Here is a 22739-nt window from a genome sequence, read left to right on the forward strand (position 1 = left end):
AAAAAAAGAACCGGCCGGCAAGCTTTTGTTTCGCCACTGGCCTTCTCAGCTGCTAGAGTCGAGGGCTTGCTTTCCTCGGTTTACAGCGCCATCGGTGCTTGGTCGCACCAATGCCACTGCTGTGCCATAGCAATATTTTTGTTTCTGACCTTCACTATCCCGGGGAACGAAGCACAAGGACATATTGGGTTTTCCAGAAAAATCTTGGCTACAAAGAAGCCTAACATGTATTGGTCTGGGCCTGTTCTTTCGCTTGCGGTGCCGCCCACGACGGACAGATCACGTGCCAGTCCGCAGATTCCACGTCTGTTTACTCTGCGCTGTCGCAGTGTACCAGTAGGGGTTACAGAGGTTACGGACCACATGTCAGCGGATGGCTTGTTAGAAGCATTTCGCAACACTTGCACGACTCCACGGCCGTGCGAATACGATGTCGCGTCGGTAGCTTCACGGCTCGACCCTATCCCGGAGCACGCCAGAACGTAACAAACGATGTCGCGTCGGTAGCTTCACGGCTCGACTCCATCCCGGAGCACGTCAGAACGTAACACAAAATTCGAAGGAGATGCAGACTGTCCACTGTTTTCCTCACGGGACGCAAGGACGGGAGCCCTCCCCCCCCCCCCCCCCCCCCAGAGCGCGCACACGCCGGCTTAGCGCCAACCGAGATTAGCATGAGTCCTGATTGTAAGTGTTGAATAATTTACGACAGGGAAGCATCGCGAGAGGCAGCGATTACGGCGGTGTGCGGATGTCGCCACATCATGGTCCGCGCCACGCGGTGGCGCATCGGCACCAGCCCGTAACGTCTGCCGGCGGGGAGCGGACGGCCGTCACGCCCTGAAACACGCCACTTCCGGTGTAAGCCGAACGCGGGCCGCAGCGGCGGACGGTAGACTCTACGCGACGCGAGTCGCGCAAAAGTGCCGCGGCCGTGAGGGCGTTGACCTTGAAAAACAACACGTTGATGAAAACTGGCGGCGCTAATGGTAAACAAGCATTGTGCTGGTGGAGTATTAGTTTTTGGTGCGTGCTCCTTATTTGTGAGCAGATTTGAGTCACATTCTGCCAGTGGCCGGATAAAACAAATTACGCAACTGGAGCATCATAACGACGCTTTTTTTAGAATTCGGCAACCGTTACATCACATATCCCCTGCCCTAAATGACCTAACTTCAATTGGCTAAGCAAGTTGCCTGCAAACGGTATTCAATGATTCAAGTTACCAGCTGTTTTGCAACACCTTCTCCAATTACCTCCTCCCTCTTCTCAATACAGTTTCCGCTCCCACCACTCTACGGAGGCTGCGTTGATAACATTTGTTCATATGCTTCGTGCTGGGGGTTGGGGTGCACGGTCGACACACAAGACAGGACGGTGAGCAATTTATACCTTGTTCATGTACCGAGATGGGAAAACAACATTTTCTATCTGCGCACCCAAGATGCATAACAAACTCCCATATTCCTTTAACCACTTCCGACCGTCTCTTTCTCCAGGCAGGTGAAGCGACATCTCGTGAGAAATCCGATGGTGCAATGACCTGCTCGTGCAGGGAAATTTATTGACGAAAAGTAGCAAAAACCCGGGGTTTATTCGAGATTTCCCAAGCGCACATGAGAAATAAAGTCGAAATCAAAATCAGTAGTTTGCCGCCGGACCGTGGGTTTCACTAGGGCAGAGAGGGGGGGGGGGGCGCCAAATATTCTAAGAATCTCAAAGCTATCCCCTCAACTTTGTCCCCACCAGATTTCAGTCTGTCGTCCTGTGCCTCCCTCCGCCCTCCCTCCACCCAATCACACAGGCATGGCTACACGTGTCACAGACCGTCCTTCGCTTCAGTCCATGTCTCAACCAGTTTACTCACAGAAAGACTTGATCATCGGCTCCCTTCACAGTAACAAATCTTTGAGCAGCGCACTAAGCGGAAAATCGTGTCTAAAAAAATTACGGAAATGGTGCAGACCAGTATGGACCATGCTTGCACGTAATCCACGCAAACCGGTTTTATAGCAGGCAACGACATCCAGCTGGGTTGAAGCGGAACTATACAGCAGGCCCACCTGGGTTGGAGTGGAACTATACAGCAAGACCAACTGGGTTGGAGTGGATCTGTACGGCAAGACCAGCTGGGTTGGAGAGGAGCTGTAAAGCAAGACCAGCTGGGTTGGAGAGGAGCTGTAAAGCAAGACCAGCTGGGCTGGAGCGGAGCTATACAGCAGGACCAGCTGGGTTGGAGTGGAACTATACAGCAAGACCAACTGCGTTTGAGTGGAGCTATACAGCAGGACCAGCTGGGTTTGAGTGGAGCTATACAGCAGGACCAGCTGGGTTTGAGCGGAGCTATACCGTAGGGAAAGACCTGGAGTGGAAGCTGTGTCATCACGACAGCTGGCCCCTGTGGTGGACAGTCGCGCCCGGCGGGTCCAGCGACCTGACCCGACCCGGCGCGCTGGGCGGCACCGTGACCGGTGCCACTGCTGGACGTCACGCCGACTGACATCAGCCAATCGCACACGCAGGAGCGCCCTGACTGACCAATGGGAGAGCCAGATGCCGAGCACTGAGATTGCAGGCGATGCGGAGCGCAGCAGGGCTCGGTATCAGTGGAGCTGTTGCGCCGTCTGTGTAAGATTTCAACGAGCTGCCTGCGGCCCTCACAGCTGTGCGGCAGCCAACCGGGTACATACCAGACGTCCACGCAAAACACCATGCACGGCAGCCCCGGAAAACAGACTCTCGGTTTGGCTGAGTAATGGCTGCTGTTCAGCAAGCATTTTAGAAGTTTACAATATCTATATCAGTATCCCGAACTCCTCTCCCCATGGAACGGGACTTTGCCGCGACGCATCTTCTTGTCAGGCGACTAGCACTGCAAGGGTCACACTGCAACAGCAGCAGCAACAGCAGCAGAACACGCCCACACGTTTGTCAAAAGCGTCGGGCAAGAGACGATCAGGGCATATGAAACAGATGTGGTCAAAACGCGGCAAATTTAGACCATGACGCCATCTACGGTCTGATTCGAAACTAACGTTTCTCCCGTTCCATCCAGTGGGTGCGTCACTCACTCCTGCGCTGCGATCACTCCCCCGATCAACCACTTTCGGCCTCAGACTGTCTTAACTATCTACAGAGCAGGCCATCCTGGCTTTCTCTGCCAGGATGGCAGGGCACTACGCCATCTTTGACCAGTTTGTAAAACATCGGCGTGCCACATGACATCCACCACCAAAGTGCACGTCACTGAGATGATTTACAAAACCCTGTGTGATAGTATGCACTATATACATCAATGTCCTGGTCCAAATGGGAGCAGCAGCTGCCATAGGTGAAGACTGTCTCAGGGAGGCACGTCTCAAACCAGTGTTTGGTGGGCACCTGCCGAAGTAGCAGCAACCGCAGCAACCAAATACTGGCGGGGTCTAAAAAGCCGGCATATGACGCAAATCCGCACATTTTCTCCAACGGCTCGTTCGATCGCCTTCAGACGTTCACCAACCGATTCCGTGCAATGATGTGAGTCATGGAGAGGCAATATCAAGACTTGGCCTGAGATCAGACATCCCGAAAATGCAACGGGAGAATTTTACATACAAATGCAGACAACTCAAATCTTAGGGCCTACTACACCTATCACTGCCGAACCTTCACCATCGGGTGCCCCGTACCTGATTCCCGCTTACAGTTCCAAATTTGGTGACCCAGGGTCAGGTCCAAAGTCGTCAAATTTCACAAAGCCCAAAATTCTTGCTTCATATAGCTCAAAATCTACCGAACCGAACACTGCCAAACCTTCATCATTGGATGCCCCATACCTGATTTCCTTGTGCTGCTCCAAATTTGGTGACCCTAGGTCAGGTCAAAAGTCATCAAATTTCACGAAGTCCAAAATTATTGCTTGCAGACTGCTTATAGCTCAGAATCTACCACGACGATAGCTGCCAAACCTTACCATTCAGTATGTCATCTACCCTAGTTCTCTGTTGGAGCTGAAAGTATGGTGCCATTTATAATTATGTCTGTTCCTTTATGTTTCTTCCCAGGAAAAAGTGCTGCTTGGTTAGGCCGCCCTTTCGAGGTTAAATTTTTCCTTAGTGGGAGTGTTGTGCTGAAAATCACGCACTGAATTGTACATGGTACTGCCACGATTAACACCTCTGCTAAGGAGGAATTTAACCTCATAAGGCCAGCCTATCCAAGCTACACATTTTGTTCTTGAAGGTTTCTCAGTGATTGGTTTGGTAGGTTCTGTAGCTGTAAGTTGTCTGCAAGCAAGGATTTTGGACTTTGAGAAATTTGACAGACTTTTGACCTGACCTGGGGTCACCAAATTTGAAACTGCAAGAGGGAATTGGGTATGGGGAACCCAATGGTAAAGGTTTCACAGTGATCAGTCTAATAGACTCTGAGATCTGATTGTCTGCACCTGCATATACAATTTTTTCTTAAGGTTTTCAAGGTGTTTGATCTCAGGTCAAGTCTTGATATTGCCTCCCCATGACTCACCTCATTGCAAGGAATTGATTGGTAAAGGCTTGAACACAATCAGACAACCCATTTGGGAAAACTTGCATGTCCTTTGTCATGTGCTTGCCTTCTAGACCCTTCCCCAAATACTTACAGCTGGCTGCATGGAGGACCGCAAGTCTGTGACAGCACACAACAAAATCCTTAAGTCCCAAATTTGGTGCTCAATTCAGCTGTCACATGTTTCAGCAGTATATTTGTGTAGCCCAGTGCACAGAGATACCACAGAAACAGGATGTCTTTAATGTATCATATAACTACAAATGCTTGGTACTACAGCAGCTGCGAAACATGAGCATCTCTGTGGAGTGGCCATGCTAAATTCTGTACTTTTCCTCACAGAGAATATGATGGTAATACCATGAGTGAGCCACAAAAAGGCTCATCTTTCATAAAGCTTGCTACAGTGGGCAAAATTGAAATGGCTGGTTGACTCAGCATCAGCAACCAGCTAGCTGGACTGTTTTGTAACCAGCTGACGGATAATGACTTATGTGGGGTTTTATCTTTAAACAAACGTACCCAAATGCATTTAGATTTCTTCCATGATACTGGAACCTGAGCTGGTTTTCCATATCAAAGTAAATTTGCCAAGACCTGCCAAGTCCTCCTAAGGCAAATGCCTTTTGAGGTTGATGCAGTGGCTGGTGTATGTCATATACTTACATCATGGAAAGCCTCACACAAAGTAAACAAAAAATGATTTCCGGAATGATCTTTGTATGTTTGAGCTGGTTCCAAACATTTATGGTAACTGCCCTAGCACCCAACAGCTATGCATCACATTCATGCTCTGATTTAATGAGCCAATATTCCATATATCTTGATCTTTTGTTGTACTTCATAAAGTTTTTGCTGTTGTTTCACACAAAGTCTTTCTGAAATGTGAAAAAGTATCACAAAAGCAATGCAGAAACAGCATGTTGCAAGTTAGTCATAAGATGCAAATGAACAACATGTTATAAAATATGTAAATGAATGAAACATCACCAATTCATGTAAAGATAGAGCATGGCCCATTTTGCCTGAGGTCCAGTCATATACCAGTGGCATCATGCCTTCAGCTGATGCTTTAAGGCTTTAAGTTGACCCAAAAGAGCATGTACAACATAATCGTCAATGACATGACACACTCAGTCATATACCAGTGACATCATATTGCTGGTTGATGTCTTATGGCCATCAGTCAGCCCAAAAGAGCTGGTGGAAACTTGTGACAGGTGACATCACACACTTGGGTGATTGGGCAGAGCCTTCATTCAGCATGTTAATATTAAAGATGGAATGTGGCTTATTGCAACTGAATGTTTTGTCGAACACCAGTGGCACCATGCCAACTGATGCCATACAGCATTCCATTGGCCCAAAAGAGCCCTATAAGTGCACAACCAGTGATGTCACACACTCAGCGGAATGCCAGAGATGTCACATTGTCAGGTGATGCCTTATGGCCTTCAATCTGCCCAAGAGCCCAATGGCAAAACAATACTGGCTGACGTCTCATGTCCTTAATGCAGCACAATACAGAGCTGCAGCCAGCATAGGTCTTCCCTCCATCAGCAGACATGAAAGCAACATTTTACTGGCACATGTAGCAGATGGGATGGAAGCATTTCCAGGCATATCATATTGGAATCACAGGGGAAGAAATACATCCAAGCTCCAGGCACTACACACATTTGGTTCTTACCTTTATATTGTGCAAATCAAGACAACTCGGACCGAACTTTCGAATTCAAAGTTGCACTTAAGCCCATGTGGAATGCCAGCGATCAGTGGCACAGAGCGGTGCGCACGCGATGCCAATCCGTACACCACGGCCCATCACCAGCTCATCGCACGTAGACCCCACTTTCGCCCCGAATTCCACGTATCTTGGCCGCGTCCCGGTCCTATAGCACTGGTTGTACTTTTCACCGAGGCAACAACTGTCAACCCAATGCCGCACTCAAGGGCGCGTTCAGCCAAGGGAAAACTATTCAACGAATAATTATCCCTCCGACGACCATCCGCGTACATTCGCCATTTATAATGGCCCGGTCCGAAAATTATCCCCCATATCAGTCTCCCATGCGCCATCCACAGTCAACGGTCATAGCTGCGCATAACGAAAACAAATTCTCCGTCTGGACAACACGTCCTCGATAATATTTAGTACGCATTTTTGATAAGAGGGGAACGGTGTTTAGTACCGATTGTACTAAAAGTGAAAGGTTCAGTATGTTTAGATACTAAGCAGAGCAACCCGGTAATCCAAGGCCGACTAAAGGAAATGAGGCTGTGTAGAGGTGGACGTCGCGAACTTCTTTTTCGTTAGATGGAAGTAGAAAACCTTCACCATTTTGGGATCTCAATTCCCATTTGAATGCGAGTTGCTCCTAGAACGCGGCGAGGTTGGTCGGTTGGTGGTCATTGAGGGGATGGTGGAGGTGATTGGGAAGCGTGCTTGGAGAAACTCTCGCGCGTAATTTACAGAAGAGGATTATCTACCGGCTGAGTATAATAATGATATATCCCTGGACTACAGGGCATTGGAAAATATATTGCCATCCGGGCGGTGCAAGGAATAGGATACTAGTCTCGAAATGTGGTTAGCTTCAGGCTTGGGTTTGACTCGAATGTCTTGAACTAGCTCCTGACTGGCTCACAGATAGTGGAATCTGACTCAGCTCGTCACTCAGCTGTTCCATTTTTCATTTGACTAAGTTCAGACCAGATTTACATTGGAGCACTTGATGCATGACTCCTGCAAATTGCAAAATCAAGTATCAAGCTTTGGTTTATCTCTTTGAGACGCTACGTTTAAGACAGAGTTACCAGTGGAGAAAGGAAGAGGTTGCGAAGGATCATAGTACGTGACAGTGGGAGAGGGATGGCTGAAAACGGCCGTAAATGCGTAGCGTAAGTTGTGGACGGCCCGGCAACACCTAAAAACCATCTGAGTCGGAGAACACACCAGGGCCGACCTGGATGAATGAGCAAGAGTGTGGTGCTGGACGCTAGTACCGTCGTTTGTGGGGCAGCTGTCAGACCGACTGGGGACGGGACGCAAGGACGGCGTACCGGTGGCCATAAATCAATCAAAGCGAACGGGCTGGGCGGCGTATCGGCGACAATTAATCCTGCCACCGGCTAAGGTCGGCAGCGAGGAGTGGGCTAACTTGCGGTGTGGCGCACGAGCTGGGTAGCTGTTGGGAACCCATAGGTTTGACGGATGGAAGGTGTCTGATGGTTGCATTGAAACGTTGACTATTAACAGAGGGTGGTCACGCATCAGCTCACAAATAGAAAGAATGTGTCGACGGGTGTGTTTCGGGCAGGTGCGAACTAAAGTCAACATGCGTCGAACAAGATAGGTTGAGTTTGCGAAACTTTTAGGTTTACATAATGAAATCCTCGCCCGGCATATTGGGTGCTCCGATCTTTCTAATGAGTGCCTTCTCTTGGGTTTGCGGGGGTTCCTGTGTTTGTAATGGGGCCGAGGGTGGATCATGATCATTTCTGGCCTCCTGTCGACCAATAGTGCGTGATGTTGACTATATTGAGCCTCTTACAGGTCAGATGTTTTCTCCTACATGCCTGAACACTCGCCCTGGTAGGAGGGTGGGGGGATCATACAACCCCGCTTATGTCTTTGAGAATACCTCTCCGGCATGTTCGGCGGTTGCATCCAAGTTTTCAGTAACCTGTGAGGCACCCATTTGTATGTTTGAACACCAAAATCGTGTTCCTAGCTTTCTGGTTTTAGAGCAGTGGCGGTTTTGGGAAAAAACTGCACGGCGATATACGGCCGGACACGTGCGACAGGCAGCAACCAACGATGCCGTGGAACGCGCGCGGCGGACCGATATTGTCACATCGACGTAGCGATACGCCATACCTGCCTGCTCAAAACGTAAAAATACACCACCGTGCTCAAAACGGAACAAGAAATACGTCTGTTAAAGTTTTGGGGCTCCGCAAAGAACTGCATTGTATGTATAATGCTGCAAAGCTTAAAAGGTGCAATTCTCTGGAAAGCACGACCTTGGACCTGCCATAATGGGCTCAATTGTTAAAACAACAGCTTAAAAATTAGTACCAGTCGCGATGTGCCATTGAGATCAAACCAATGGTGTTTTCTGCCAATTCTGATTGCAAACGCGAGGGAGTTCGCATACCTCGCCCATCAGTCCGCGGTAGAAAAACGGCGAATCAGGGGGAAGATTACGGACCATCCTTTTGATTTGATGAAAATCCATACAAGACTCGAGAACAACGTAAACACGCGCATGGTCCGCCGATGACGTCAGCAACGATCCTCTCATATTATCCTACTTGCCGAGGGCATATTTTCAGCATAGTCGCTGCGATACCCGGGGCCGTATTGCTAGCAGAACACATATCACACATGCCAGTTCAAGACCCTGAACAAACCGGCTGTCCGAAGAAGCGTTAGTCGTGTAAAATCTCCCGTGTCAGGAATGTATGGAAGCAACCTACAGTACCAGCAGCTTTCTATTGCAGAATGGAAGAACAATGCGCGCTAATAGTGTCACTAGCAATTGCAATTGTCACAACACAACGCTTTCACGTTAACTAGCGCTGGATGCCACAACTACAGCGGAGCGGCCGATGATCATTCTGTTAAGGAACCATCCTGGCCTACTGTGATGATTGATGGTGACCTATGGTGAGGTTTGAGGCTCGGCCCTGGTAGAATTTAGTCCGAAGGCATTTCAAAGCATCTGACTCCCCTCGCCAGATCAGATGTGGTGGGTGATAACCTTCTTGTTTACAACTGTTTCTCCCCCAACCGTTCGCTGCGCCAGGCGGGGGAGCTGCACAGGCCGCCGCGCCGGGAACGGTCGCGTCGGCTCCCGTGCGTTGGCCAAACTCTACGAACAGCATGACTGCCCGCATGCACCAGGAATCTTTTTGAGGTAAAAGTTTTGTTTGTTGCCCGGTGAGCTCACGTCGAATCGAAGCATTATAACTTTTTCGACATTCCATTTTTTAGAACATTTTCATTTTCATTTTAGAACATTTTCGACATTTTCGACAACGCAACACATTTTCGACAACGCATTCGACTCTTTTCTAACTTGGAGACCGATTCACAACACATTTTGAGAAAACGCGGTCAGTGGTTCTTTAAAGGTTGATTAATTTTGCTACCTTAAATATTCAATGTGGTGTTCAGCAATCGTGCGAGAACATAAACACGTCTTACGTGTTCATAATGCAGTTGAGCACCAAACGTTTGAGAAGGTAAACACATTAGTTCCTGCGGTGCCCACCCTTCCTGCCAGGGCAAGAGGTATATGGCGTCCTATAGCCTCAGGAGGTGAGTCGTAAAGCAACAGCGAGGACAACGACCTGTAACCTATCTTAATGTACATACAAGTGTGATGGTTTTGTTTCCAGTTGAAGTCATAACTGTACCATTTTTGATAAACTTTTACACAACGGTAACTTTACAATCCAACTTTTATCAACGGCCAACTTTGTCAGCCTATGGATCAATACGTTGAGAAAGAAACGGCAATTGGCAAACAGTGCTGAGTAGCGCGTCCAAACATGCGTTAAGTGCGTGTCGACGAGTGGCGAGCAAAGCACATTTTAAAGTCACTTGGCTTTTTTGCTATAGTTCCTTGCAAGGTTGCTTGTTGGTTAACACGATTTTGGAACAAGATAACCACTTGCGGTTCATCGTACCTTATAGGTGCGAGCAATATCTACGTTATGTAAGAAACACAATAAAAAGTTAACTTGGATCACATAGTAATGTCGAACTAAAGATAAGGAGAAAATCCTGTCAGATTTAATTTTCCTGAAATACGCGACCAAAAAATATTATACGTCGGAGTCGCATAGACTTATTTAGATGTTAAACACTTCAGATGAAGTATTTGGAATACGTGTGTCTGTAATCAGCTGGTTGGTTTTATAAACATTTAAAGCTCCCAAGAGTGTACAAAAGAAAACGGAAAAAGGGATTTTCTCTCGTAATGTAGCATTTTTTTCAGTTTCGCCTGCGTTCATTTTCGTCCATGAATGTCTAAAATCAGCCGGTTTGTGGTACCCTATTAATTTGACCCAACCTAGCTTGAAACATTGACGTACAAATTAATGTTCACAACCGAACCCTGCAGCCCGTCAAAATTTGTGGCAAATAATTTACAGGAAGTGGAAATCAACGCATTTTTAAAGCTGCATGGTACATTCTGATATCAAATGATAAGGCATTATTAAGCTCATAACTCGGCCTCCTTACAAGATGGAATGACACAAATGGTTTCCATAAAAGGACAATACAAAGCGCTATCTGTTGTAGGAAACAGGACTAGAAGTGTTCGATAACTCTCTTTGCAATAATCAAACAACATATAAAACACGTTAAAGATACCTCCAAGAGCTCTGATTAATGTGAGAATGCGAAATATATCACAACAAAGAATGTGAGTGTATTATCGTGTCTTACTTCTTGTCACACAATGTCATGGCCGTGAGATGAAGAGTAAATTTTCAGAAATATAACCCTGATCGTCTAATTCGATCTCTAGCCAATATTGGGATAGCATTTGTTGCTTGGCCAATAGGCTAATTTCCAACTCGTTTTTCGGAGATAAATTGCGCAAGAAACGGCACATAATTCCACGTTGAACGTGCAGGTGCGCGGACAACGCCCACGGAGATAAAATCACCACCTATGTCTTAGTTCCCAGAATCAGACACCAACAATCCCCATAAAACACAACATTTTTACGTAAGATATAGTTATCGCTAGCAGTTATTCTAAAACAAAACATTTTACCATCCCGGTCACTCATTTTACGACTCCCCGTGCACGTTCGATGTGGAATGATGTGCCGTTTCTTGCGCAATCTATCTCCCAAAAAAGAGTTGAACATTGGCCTATTGGTCAAGCAACAAATGCTATCTCAATGTTGGCTGGACATCGAATTAGACGTTTAGAGTAATCTGTCTGTAACTTTACTTACCATGTCACAGACATGACATTGTGTGACAAGACGTAAAGCACGAAAATACACTCACATTTTTTGTTGTGGTAGATTTCGCATTCTGACGAGAGAGAGAGAGAGAGAGAGAGAGAGAGAGAGAGAGAGAGAGAGAGAGAGAGAGAGAGAGAGAGAGAGAGAGAGAGAGAGAGAGAGAGAGAGAGAGAGAGAGAGAGAGAGAGAGAGAGAGAGAGAGAGAGAGAGAGAGAGAGAGAGAGAGAGAGAGAGAGAGAGAGAGAGAGAGAGAGAGAGAGAGAGAGAGAGAGAGAGAGAGAGAGAGAGGAGAGAGAGAGAGAGAGAGAGAGAGAGAGAGGAGAGAGAGAGAGAGAGAGAGAGAGAGAGAGAGAGAGAGAGAGAGAGAGAGAGAGAGAGAGAGAGAGAGAGACGGTTCATTGAGAAAAACATGACTTCGAGTATAAACTCATGTAACACATGTGCACAATATACACATGAAGTAGGAAACTACTTAGTTGATAACATATGTGTGTTCATGAGAGTGGTTATATGGGAATACTTGATTTGCGTAGTCGCGTACCACAGCAAAACGTTTGATGTGTGCTTGCGCTCCTGGTATTTCTGCCGGAGATCGCCACTCGCTGCTTTGGAAGCAGATCTCTATGCATGGGAGACGCTTGCATTTGTTTTCCTAGCCTTAGGCATAACTTTTCTCTTCTGTCAGGGAGAGTTTCCACGCCCAAGCGTTGCAAGATGTGCGAGTACTTTTCCGAATGGCCGAAAATAATTTTCAAGGCTCTCTTCTGCACTTTCTCAAGGTGTTCCGCCTGCTTGGCAATGAGTCCCGCGTGAAAAACCGGTGCACAAAATTCTAGCAATGGCCGGATGTAAGTAAGACACACACGAACAAGCTATTTCTGCGCTGGATGGTACTTCTTCGTCATGTAGAGCGTGTATAGAGCTTTCGATGTTTTGGTTACAATATCATCCACATGTGCTTGCCACGACATGTCATTTGATGTTGTTACACCTAAAAGCTCAGTTTTGATCGCAGTTGGCAGGCTTTTTCCTTGGATCATGATGTCCGGTAGTGCTAATGGTTTTTTGGCTGTGAAAAAATGCATTACTTGACATTGGCCAGTGTTCAATATCATCTTGTTTGCCGTTTCCCAATCATTTATCTTGTCAGTGTGCTCTTGCAACCGGCAGTGGCGATCTACTTGGTCAATTCGACACGCCTGCTATATGGTAAGGTCGTCTACATACTTCAGTCGGTTGTCAATATCAGCAGCGGCACCGTTAACCATAGCCAGGAAAGCAACCGAGCCAACTAAGGTACCTTGTGGAGTGCCGCATGTTATGGTTCTCCAATGACTCATAGTTCCATCTGGCATCGTGACCCGCTGCTATCGGGCTTGCAGGAATGAGCAAAGCCACTTTGCATGCCCGGCGCGAAGTCCCATTGCAAGCATGTTCTGGATAACTGTTGTGCGATCAATAAGGTCAAATCCCTTCTTAAAATCGTACATAACCATAGAAAACAATTTGTCTGCTTCGACTTACTCCGTCAGAAAATCATGCAACAACCTAATTAAATAGTGTGACGTTGAGGCACCTCTCATATTTCCGTATTGGCGGTTATCTAGGCTTGGTTTATGTCCGCCAGAATTTGCGGAACAACAGTTTTTTTTCCAAAACCTTGCTAAAAGTCAGTGTGAGGCTTAGCGGTCTCAGATCTCCTGGCAACTTGGGCGCTGTTTTCTTTAACACAGGGGTGATTGTTGCTCTCTTCCACATCAATGGCACGCATCCTTCACGCAATGACCGGTTGAAAATATGAGTAAGTGGTACGGCCAGTTCCACAAAACATTCCTTTGCTAGCCGCACTGGAAATTGTCCAGTGGGCACAGCCATATTTTCTCGCAACTGCGATAGCTGAAAAGCAACTTGCCACGGCTGTATCTCAGCAGGAATGTTATTGGCAGGCATATAGCAGGGAAGCTCTTCTGTGCGCAGCGGTCAATACGTTGTGCATATTTCTGCAAAAAACCGATTTACTAATTCCACTTTTGATTCATTGTCATTGGCTTCCGCAAGATCAAGGCTCCATGATTTTGGTTTTCGGTTGGTTAAGCTGGCTACTTGTCGGTACCAACACCCTCTTCGGTCAGAAGCAATTCTTTTGATTCGTTTCCTGTACCATTCCGTTTTTGCAGCTGTAATCTCTAGGACCACTTTGGCTCCAAGTTTTTTCACTCTGTCCATTTGATGACGACTGTGCGCTCTATTGCGTTTGTTTATCAGTTATTTGAGGCGCTTTGTTATCCACTGCGGCTCACTTGTCTTGCATTTGTAGTTAATTTCAGCGAAGCGCTCCCCATAAGCATTTTGAAATAGCAGTTCTAGTCGAGCGGCAGCTTGGTCTGTACCATTTATTACTATTATATCTTGCCAGTCCACGCAGCAAATCCATCTGCCAAAACTTCTGATGAATGAGTCCTTTAAAGCCCATGCAAATAAATAACCTTGAGATTGTTCTACTTGTCTTGCAGCTAACCATACGATAGTTTTGTGGTCTGTCGTGCCAATGGGTGAAAGGTTTAGTGGTGCGCTTGGAGAATCAGAATAAGTCAGTATCTTGTCCAATGTGGCTGAACCTCTTGTGGGTTCCGCAACTATTTGCAAGAGAGACAATTGACGCGCTAACAATTCTGCATCAAATGTTCTGTTAAAGTATCCCACCAAGACAGTTTTTGCTCTTGGCATTGAGGATCAAAGACGATCAAGTGTTTCCAGGAGGTAATCAAATAGCATTTTCCCGCGACAGACTGGTGCATCAAGGGGGAGGTAAACTCCAGCTATTATGATGCTATCGGGTTGCAAAGGTCGAATGATGCTCCAGCAAACTTGAAGCTCGTCCGGGACTTCAATTTTGGGCTCTGTGTATGGTAAGCCATTTTTCATGTATATAGCGGCTCCTCCACCCTTACTTTTGTTGACCGCCAGTAAGTTTCTGTCACGTCGTAGTACTTCATATCCGCCTTGGAAAATTTGGCTATCATGGACGGTCTTGCCTAAATGGGTTTCTGTGATTGTTGCTACACCTATCTTATACTTGTGCAACATCATGCCAAGCTCAACTTGCTTAGTGGTTGTACAAAGTCCATTCACGTTGGCTGTGAGAAAACTTAGATTTCCGGAAGGCATCGAGCCAAGGGTTTCATGAAGTTGATCAGAAGCAGAGATCAACTTATCATCTAGCCTAAAAAACCAAGCACTTGACTGATGATATGCTGCGATACGTTTCTGGCACCTTCAAACGTGTATTAGATACCTGTTTTGTTCAGGCCTTCAAAAACGCAGGACATCACTCTTGGCCGCGTACCTATAAATCCAACTCTATGGGTGGCACGCAGCTGGCTGAGTTCACTGTTGACGGTTTTTGCTGTTTCATAAATCGTAATGCCAGCGTCCCGTCTCTCTTCAAGCGAGCAAATGAAAACTCGTTTGATGTTTTTCAAGGACTTGCATGGTTGACAGTGCTGTTTATGCTCTCCAAAACATAATCTGCGCTATGATTCAGCACATCGTCAGCCCCAATATGGACCACAACGTCTACTTCCTTCGCTTTATTTCTTGTGACCGCGCTCTTTAAGCTCTCATCAGGTTCATCACTCGTCGTTGTAATAAACGGTACGTTTTGGTAAAAAATGAACTCTTTCATGGCCGCTGCTTTGATCCGGCTTACGTTTCTTCCACCGATCAGAATTGCTCCACATTTTCGTATCTCCGTTTTCTTTTTCTTTCTCTCCACTCTGGTTCATGCATCGCCGCCATCTGCGTTTCCCACGGCGTCTGTCACATTTTCTCCTGCACTAACCCTCTTTACGTCTAGTAGACGCCCTTTGTCGCTTTCTTCTCCATAAGTACCTCGAATGAGTTGGCTGCTTGTTTCCGCTTTTTCAACAACTGGGCTACCACTCCTTTCCTTTTCGCATTTTCTTGTGCCTCTCTCGTTTTTTCACCTTCGTTTTCCTTTGATTCGGGTTCCACGGCAGAGATCACTTAAACACGATAGATCCTTAAACAATTAATTAAATTAAACAAAAGATCCCTAAACACGATAACCATTTTGACTAACTGCATTGTCAGACAGCTAATCATTTCTTCCTGGCCGTTTACTTGGTTTCGCATCAGTTTAAGTTGGCTGCACAATTCCACCGTTTCCATTTTGGTCATTCTTTGAAGGCTTGCAATTAACTAACTAGGCCTATCTTAAAAAAACGAAGTGACAACGCCGCGTCGGCACGTTTTCTAAGCAAATTTTGATCAGTCCTCTCTGGCTAAAAAAGTAGTAGCCTTTCCGTCCGATTTCACAAAACTCACCGTTTTTAATCTTCAAAGCCAGTCCAAATATTAAACAGCAATGCCATATCCAGCGGCCACTGAGCTAAAATTCCTTCCTGCACAATATGAAGCGCAAACAACATTACCCGGGTATAACAAACACCAATAAAACTGCCTTAAACACGGAGCCACCCAAAGCTCAACCGTCAGCTGAACTCTCGCCCGAGCTAACTAGCCAACTAGCTTGAAACGTTGACATTCCATTTAATTTTCACAACCGACTTCCTGCAGCCCGTCAAAATTTGTGCCAAACAAGGGCTCTGACAAGGTCTCCGACATTAGTCAGAACCCTTGGAAGTATCTTTAACATGTTTTGTGTGTTGTTTGAATATTATAAAGCGAGTCATCTAACACTTCTAGTCATGTTTCCTACAAAAGATAGCGCGTTGTATCTTCCTTTGATCGAAACCATTTGCATCATTCCATCTTGTAAGGGAGCCGAGTGATGAGCTTAATAATACACTATCCTTTGATATCAAAATGCACCATGCAGCTTTAAAAATGCGTGGATTTCCTCTTGCCGTAAATTTATTGGCACAAATTTTAACGGGCTGCAGGAAGTCGGTCGTGAAAATTACTTGGCACGTCAGCATTTCAAGCTAGGTTGGGTCGAATTAGCAGGGTACCACAAACGGGTCAATTTTAGACATGCGCGAAAGTGAGCGCAGCAAAAATTGGACAAAATTGCTACATTACGAGAGGAAATTCATTTTTTCGTTTTATTTTCTATACTCTTGGAAGCCTTAAATGTTTTTTAAAACCAAACAGTTCATTACAGAAACACGTATTCCTAATACTTCATCTGAAGTGTTATAGTCTGAATCAGTCTATGGGGCTCAAACGTATGACGTTTTTTAGTCGCGCATTTTAGGAAAATTAAATCTGATAGGATCATCTCCTTATCTTTAGTTCAAAATTGCTATGTGATCCGATTAAGCTCTTTGTTGTGTTTCTTACATAACGTAGATATTGCTCGCACCTATTAGGTACGACGAACTGCAAGTGGTTTTATTGTTTCAAAATCGAGTTAACCAACAAGCAACATTGTAAGGAACTATACCAAAAAAGGCAAGCAACCTTAAAATTTGCTTTGCTTCCGACTAGCCGTGGACGCGCTGCTCAGCACTGTTTGCCAATTGCCGTTTCTTTCTCAACGTATTGATCCATAGGCTGACAAAGTTGGCCGTTGATAAAAGTTGGATAGTAAAGTTGGAGTTATGTAAAAGTTTATTAAAAATGGTACGGTTATGACTTCAGCTGGAAACAAAACCATCACACTTGTATTTACATTAAGATAGGTTCCCGGTCGTTGTCTCGTCACTGTTGCTTTACGACTCACTTAGCTGCTGAGGCTATATGGCGTCACATGCCTCTTACCCTGGCAGGAAGGGTGGGCACCGCGGGGACTCGAACCCCGTACCTCTGGTTTCCCAAGAAGCACAGGAGTTCACCACATGCGCGTACCAATGCACTTTAGCATTGGGGGGGGGGGGGGGGCACTGGGGGCGACGACAGGCGTGCGGAGGGGTAACGTCAGTTGTGGTGCCGGCAGCGGGAGGAAGCCGGGGGGCACGCGGGGACCACCGTGGGCGCACCCCGGCGAGGCCCCTTCTCCACTTCCAGCGCCAGCCGCCGCTTGCGGGGCGCCACTCCGTCGTCGCGAACCGTACCGTCACTTGCGTCACTTGGCCCCCACCGCACTGGGCCCCGCTGCGGTGGGTGCCCTCGCTGGGCCGGCGCGGGGACGCGGACGGGCGACCCCGCGCACGCACATGCGCGCATTGGCGGCAGCGGCGCGGGCGACGGCACAGGCGGCCACTGTGAAAGCGCTGTCGAGGGGGACGGCGCCGCCGGCGGTGGCGTCGCCCGAGGTGGCGGACCGCCGGGAGATGCCAGAGGGGGCGACAGCGACACCGGACTCGGCGCCGGAGACGCCGGCGGACTCGGCGTGCGCTGCCGCTCGACCGGTGAGCAGTCACCCCACACGGGGGACGCCACCTCGGGGGACGGACCGTAGCACGGCGGCGACATGCGCGGCGGCGTGGGAAGGGACGGCCGGCTCGGGCCGGCCGCACAGGCGCGTGCAGGGAGCATTGGGGCACTCGCCGGCGACGAAGCAGGTGATGTGGCGTCTGGCGTCGTCGGCGAGGCCCTCCGCGGCGGGCGGCCTGCCAGGTGGAGGTCGGCTCGTTGAAGGGCGTTGCCCAGTCGGGCCAGCGGTGATGGACGACGTGGTGTCCCCGCTGGTGGCAGCTACGGCGTCGCTGACGGCGGCCGCCGGCCGGTGAGGAGGCCGGCGACTCGCTCGAGCCGCTCGCCGAGGCAGGACCGCGGTGAGTCCGTGGGCGAGCCGGCGGCAGCAGGTGGCCGCTGCGGCAACGCCCCCGGTGGGGACCCGGCTGGCGGCAGCCCGAGGTCGACGGTCGAAGGTCGCCGACGATTTGCGCCCATGGAGCGGTCGCCGGTGACCCGGCGCACGTGGCCAGGCGCGTGCACGTCGGCCTTCAAGAGCGACAGCGGCCGGCACTACACAAATGCGCCTGTTTCAGTTGCATCTGCATCGCTTCTCGGCATTTTGTCTCAGATCAAAGTGTAGTACTGCCGCCCCTCCCCTTGTCCTAGTGTTTTATTTGATCCGTGTATTAGTGTAATCACCGCATCACGAGATGTCCCTCCCCCTTAGGGTTGTATGCCCACTGTGTGGGTGCAATTGATCCTTATTTGTTCCGTATATTGGTGCAATCGAATGACAATCACAACGAGACAATGCCCCATTGCCTGAATTATGTTCTACTTATTCTCATCGAATCGGTGTGTTGGTGTATTTACGTGACAATGATCAAGACATCTCCCCCTTCTTTTTCTGCTAGCGGCGCGTGTGCACGTGCTGTACTGATTGTTATTTGATCTGTGCATTAGTGTAATCATATGGAATCAACACGAGATGCCTCCCGTGACCCCGGACTGTGTAGCGTTCCGGTGTGTAGCCCCCGCCCGTTACCTGGGCTGGCCGGCCGGCTGTGGGTTTGCCACTTCCCTGCAATGTCCGTAGGCGTTGGGCAACTGCGGCCTTATCGTATGGTCGCAGTTTTGCCACCGGCGTTCCTCGCCTGGCGTCACGCCTCGGGCCGGCGCAGTCTTGTGTCGTCGCCGCGCACGTGCCGTCTGGCCGCGGTGACGTCGCCGACGTCCTAAGGCCTGCAATCCATGCAGCATTGACGGGGTGGGATGCGGCTTCCGCCGACGGCCCGCCCCCCCCCCCCCCCCCTGCCTCACCATGGGGAGGAGGGTGAGGCAGTGCCTCACCCCATTGGCGGCACGCTGCACCGTGCCATGGGATCATGGAAGTATGACTTTTTCGTAAAACACTGTAGCGTGTAAATGCGTTGCAGAGACTGAGCGCATCCGTTGGTCTTTTTACCATTTCCTATAATGAAACATGGCCTTTTATTAATACAAATCTGTTCTGATCAGCATCATATCTAATACGTCCCCTACATGGGGACCAGAATATTGAGCTCATTTTTGAACATTGGCGGGGTTACTGGAGCTTGCTCTCGCCCTGCCGCGGGTTAGCCTGAATGGCCGGCCGATGCCATGTCACCAACAGCGCGTGCCGTAAGGCCGGCAACATGCAACGCAGACGCATCACATGGTTGTACAAGCGAACGCCATACAGACCAAACGCCTTACAATGGCCATGGCCGCCGGCTGTGCATATCAGTGTTGCACGCCCTGCGGCCAGATGTCTCTGCCGGCAGGGTGGCATTCACACATCGCCTGCGGGCCGTCCAATGGTCGGCTGTGTTGCCTGCTCCAGCGCACGGGCACCGCAGCCTGAGGCCGTGCGGCCTTGCCGACCTGGCGCCTTTCCTCAGCTGCATGGGCGTCTTCGCTTGCGATGCGCGGCCGCGCTCTGCCACGTGACGCGGCGCGACGCCGCACTCAACTTGAAAGAAGTCGGCAACACAACTCTCCAGCTGCGTTAGTACGTACACGTCCACCGCGGTGGGTGGACAGCAGACTCCGTCTCCGTCCAACGCCCCCGGTTCCGACCCTCGCTCGTCTTTGAACACTCCGGTGCCTGCTCGCCCTGATGGTGACCCTCTCTCGACAATGACCAGTGTTCGCCAGCCCTCTGAGTCAATTCTGGACCCTCTCGGGTCGTACGTTGTAGTCCAACCTTGTGATGAAAATGTGTCGTTTCGAAAGATCAACGTTTTTCGGCCATCAAAGCAAATCAAGGCTATCTGCGGTCCGTGCGAACTCAAAATTGAAGCACCAGCAAACGGATCACTCATCATTAAAACAACCACCCGCGCATAAACCCAGGCCCCTCTGAAAACAGCTGAATTTTGCGGCAAACAAGTAAAAGTCTCCCTGCACCATGCCAGAAACACCAGTAAGGGCACCATCTTTGCGCCTGAACTCCGCTTCATGACGGAGGACGAGATCCTGGCGGGGCTCAGAGATGAGCAAGTTTGCCATGTCCGTCGGCTGACGACTTTCAGAGATGGTCAGCGTCGCGACACCAGCCTGCTCGTTATCACCTTTGGTACCACCCGACTTCCAGATTCGCCCACCGCTGGTTACCTTCGTTATAAAGTAAGAGTATTCATTCCAAATCAGCTCAGGTGTTTTAAATGTCAACGGTTCGGACACGGCAGCAAGTACTGCAAACAGAGTGCCAGGTGCTTGAAGTGCGGCCAGACTCCTCACGAGGGATCTGCCTGCACATCATCCCAGAAATGCCCGAACTGTGGAAGTGCTGATCACGCCGCCATCTCTTCTCAGTGTCCCACGTGGAAAAAAGAAAAATAAATTTGCTCTGAAAAGGCAAATACAGGTGTGTCGTACCCCGAAGCAAGGCGCAGCGTTGAATCCAAAATGTCGTCGCAGCCCAGCAAAACATATGCACAAGTAGCAAAAGCCACGATGGCCACATGTGCAACACATACCGACCCTATTACCCACCTGCCTCCCCTGAAACTTCTCAACCCTCGCCCCTCGGTTTCAGCTGAGTCAACTACACAGACCCAGACGAAAAATGCCGTTGAGTCGCCCCTGGCTGGACGCTCGGATGCCCAGGCGCCCGTCACCCCCGTACCCAGGTTGGCCGGCGTCCCAGCCCGCCGGCTGTGCGTGATTCACGTGCGGGTCAGGCCGTCCGGCGTTCTAGCCCCCAGGCTATGAACAGTCGGCGGACCGGACCCTCTGGCCACCATACGAACATTACCTCCCCTCCCCCCACCACAAAACCTGTCGAAACACGCCCGAACGAAGTCCGCCGGTCCCGTCCATCGGTGAGGGTGGCGGTGGGACGGCCTCGGTCTGTTTCGTTCGGGCGATTCCCATCAACCGGTGGGAATGGATCCTTTCATCACTAAATGTCTTTCATCTTACAGTGGAATTGTCGCGGCCTCATTTCAAAATGGTTCGAAATGAAAGCACTTTTTGCCGTATTAGCTCCAATCATCATTGCCGTACAGGAAACATGGTTTCGTCCCACCGACACGTATAACTTTAAAATGCCAAATTACTCTTTATATCGCTGTGACACCACGGACGGTGAGCGTCGCCAAGGTGGGGTGGCGCTGTACATCAGTCGAGAATTAAGACACACGCCACTCACTCTTAACACACCTCTTCAGGCTGTTGCATGTTCAGTTCGACTGCATGGCCGTACCATCGATATATACTCAATATACATTACACCAAATTATAATAATACGGAGCTCTTACGGCAACTTGACCAACTCGTTGCTCAATTTCAAAACCATTTTCTCATCCTCGGCGATATCAACGCTCACAGTCCAGCTTAGAGTAACGGCACCCAAGCCGTTGATCGCCGAGGACATTTGGTTGAAGATTTTATTGATGCACACAACTTAGTCCTGCTAAACAAAGGCAACAATACTCATCACCACTTACCCACTGGTACAGAAACAGCCATCGACCTGTCGCTGTGCTCTCCCTCAATAGCGACATATTTTGATTGGACTGTTGAGGGAGATATACACGACAGCGACCATTTTCCACTTAAATTTTACACCACTTTTGACGCAACCGCTGAAGAAGTTTTGCGATCCATACCCCGCTGGAATTTACGAAAAGCAGACTGGGCCAAATTTCAAGAACTGTGTTATGTGAACCGAAACTGTTATGAATCACCAGAGCAGGGTGTTGGCCTTATTACACATATTATTCATGCTGTAGCAACCGCGACAATTCCACTGACTAAAACCCCATCACGCCGCATCCCAGTACCATGGTGGACGACCGAAGTTAAGAACGCTATTGCGCGTCGGAAACGTGCTTTCCGCTGCTTTCGTCGCCACCATGATGTACCTCGTCTTCTTGCCCGAAATTATGAGCGTGCTCGAACCAGACGAATTATAAGGTGCCAAACGTCATTCTTGGCAAGTATATATCCAGCAGTTCACTGTTGCTACTCCTCTAAGCCAGCTATGGGGACTGGTTCGAGCACTGTCCGGAAAACGCACCTCTATTTCAATGCCTACTTTACGCATTAATAACCAAATCATTTCGGCAACACCTCTTATCACCAATGCTCTTGCTGACAGTCTTTCTCAGTGTAGCTCATCCGGAAATTACCAACCAGGATTTGTGGAAGGTTAGCTTAGGTTAGGTTAGGTTAGGTCAGGTTAGGTTAGGTTAGGTTAGGTTAGGTTAGGTTAGGTTAGGTTAGGTTAGGTTAGGTTAGGTTAGGTTAGGATAGGTTAGGTTGGGTTGGGTTGGGTTGGGTTGGGTTGGGTTGGGTTGGGTTGGGTTGGGTTGGGTTGGGTTGGGTTGGGTTGGGTTGGGTTGGGTTAGGCTAGGTTAGGT

The 22739-nt window shown here is 48.8% G+C and overlaps 1 pseudogene; it reads left to right on the forward strand.

Annotated features, from left to right (window-relative positions):
- The first annotated feature begins 19332 nt into the window (after positions 1-19332).
- Positions 19333-19492, forward strand: LOC119099532 (uncharacterized; annotated as a pseudogene).
- Positions 19493-22739: the final 3247 nt, after the last annotated feature.

This window comes from Pollicipes pollicipes, unplaced genomic scaffold (assembly GCF_011947565.3).
Source record: "Pollicipes pollicipes isolate AB1234 unplaced genomic scaffold, Ppol_2.1 Scaffold_4740;HRSCAF=5597_pilon_pilon_pilon, whole genome shotgun sequence".
NCBI classification, from domain to species: domain Eukaryota; kingdom Metazoa; phylum Arthropoda; class Thecostraca; order Pollicipedomorpha; family Pollicipedidae; genus Pollicipes; species Pollicipes pollicipes.